Raw genomic sequence first — 1,651 nt, forward strand, 5'->3', positions numbered from 1 at the left:
AAGTCAGGTTTGAAAAGAATAAGAAATTTTAAATGTTCCAATTTGCATGATACAAAATTTTAATTCTTGCCCAAATTAATGTTTCCTAGGACTGTTAAGATTTGTCCTATTTCACTTTCATTCAGTCACCTAGACAAGTGCAAAGTGCAGTTAACCATCAGAAATTATAGGCTATATACTTTGACCAAATGTCATTATGAAATTGTAGTACTGTATTTGATATAATGCCTTGTAAAAATAGAAAAAAGCTTATGGCCCTGTGTACTTGAAAAATGTTAAATGCTGTGTTGAAATTGACCTCAGCGTGACAAGGAAGACAAGAGTGCATAATGTTTATCTTCTTGTCATCAAACACCAAGGCACTGTTCATACTATCTATCCACTTGCAGCTGTCTGAAGTGAGATCAAAGCCTGTGTATCTTCATCCATAGACTATATGCATCACAGCACTCATTGTTCTCATGCTTACAATTCCTGTCCCTTGTTTACTAAAATAAAGCAAAGATTTGCAAGAGAACGTTTTTAACCACACGGCTAGTCAGATTTCATCACTTAGGATAAGGATAATAACAAAAATTAGGGAGAGGCTAGTCTCAAGTAATCAAATATGCCCATACACATACTAGGTGAATTCTTTGTTGAACAGAAAGCATTGACTTTGTTGAGTCCAACCCTGTACTGCTATAATAATTAGGTCAGCACTGCCTCTGGCATTTCTGATTCAAACTTAGCCTACAATTTCATTTCTTCCTTAACCCATGGAGATCTTCGCCTGGACTTTTACATCCCTGGTCCTAAACTACCTTCATGTATGTGGTTTCTTCTTACATACCAGCAACACAGAAGCTGGCTTTCTGGCCAGCTTTTTCCTTTTCTGTTCAACACATGAAGTGAGATCATGTCAGTCGTTTCATTAGAGTCCCCACAAATAATAATTACAACTTTTTTATGGTGATACCCTGGTGGTTGGGGTAATAAATGACCTTACTCTTCAGTTGAGATTCTCCATCAAGAGGAGAAATACTTGATCCAACGGTATAAAAAAACTTAAAACTTACAATAACCATGATACCTAGTCAAAAAGGTGAAACATTCTGCTGGACATCATGGAAATGTGCTGTGAGGTTACTGGTTTGAATCATACCCTCCAAAATAAGTCTTCTTCTCTTACAAGCACTCCCATTCACTTCGTGTCATTGGAATATCTACCTCATATTCTACTCCTGACTTTACATGGGATCTTCCGTGTCACATTCAATTAACATCTCCTACCATTTCCATTTTTAATGTGAAATTACTTCTCCGTCTAATGATCATGTTGAATGAATAGATCAGTTGGGTTTGTTCTCAACACTTGAATTCTTTGACTTCCTTTTCTCTTTTGCTATACATCTTAATCCAGCATTTTCTTGTAGTTATTTGTATATTCTTCCTTTCACACCTTTGTCTCTTACACCTATGTCATCTCTTTTACTAGAACCAGAACAGTACAGTAGGCATCTGTGGCACAACACAAATTTGTAAGCAGGTGCATCATAAACAATTTTATTTAGAGTCAGCACATCCTTGTTGAGTTGGGGTGGTTTTTTTTTTTTTTTGGTTTTTTTTTTTTTTTTTTATTTTTTATAATTTTATCAAAAATGAGCTAATA

The sequence above is a fragment of the Crocuta crocuta genome, unplaced genomic scaffold (assembly GCF_008692635.1).
Source record: "Crocuta crocuta isolate KB4526 unplaced genomic scaffold, BGI_CrCroc_1.0 scaffold414, whole genome shotgun sequence".
Classification (NCBI taxonomy): Eukaryota; Metazoa; Chordata; class Mammalia; order Carnivora; family Hyaenidae; genus Crocuta; species Crocuta crocuta.